Raw genomic sequence first — 301 nt, forward strand, 5'->3', positions numbered from 1 at the left:
AAAAAAAAAAAAAAAAAAAAGCAAAATGCATGGAGAAACTACCATCAGCAAAGTCAAATGACAAACTGGCAAAAAAATTCACAACTCAACATGATACACAAAAGTTTAATTTCCCTAAAATATAATGTCTACTGTTCATTATTTTTTATGTATATATTTTTTTTTTAGTTGGAGTCTCACTTGGTTGCCCAGACTGGAGTGCAGTGGCTGCTCGCGGCCACCGCAGCCTCAACCTGCTGGGCTCCAGCGATCCTTCCACCTCAGCCTTCCGAGTAGCTGGAATTACAGGCATGTGCTACCA

This window comes from Carlito syrichta, unplaced genomic scaffold (genome assembly GCF_000164805.1).
Source record: "Carlito syrichta isolate Samal-C Ts95f unplaced genomic scaffold, Tarsius_syrichta-2.0.1 Scaffold305797, whole genome shotgun sequence".
Lineage (NCBI taxonomy): Eukaryota > Metazoa > Chordata > Mammalia > Primates > Tarsiidae > Carlito > Carlito syrichta.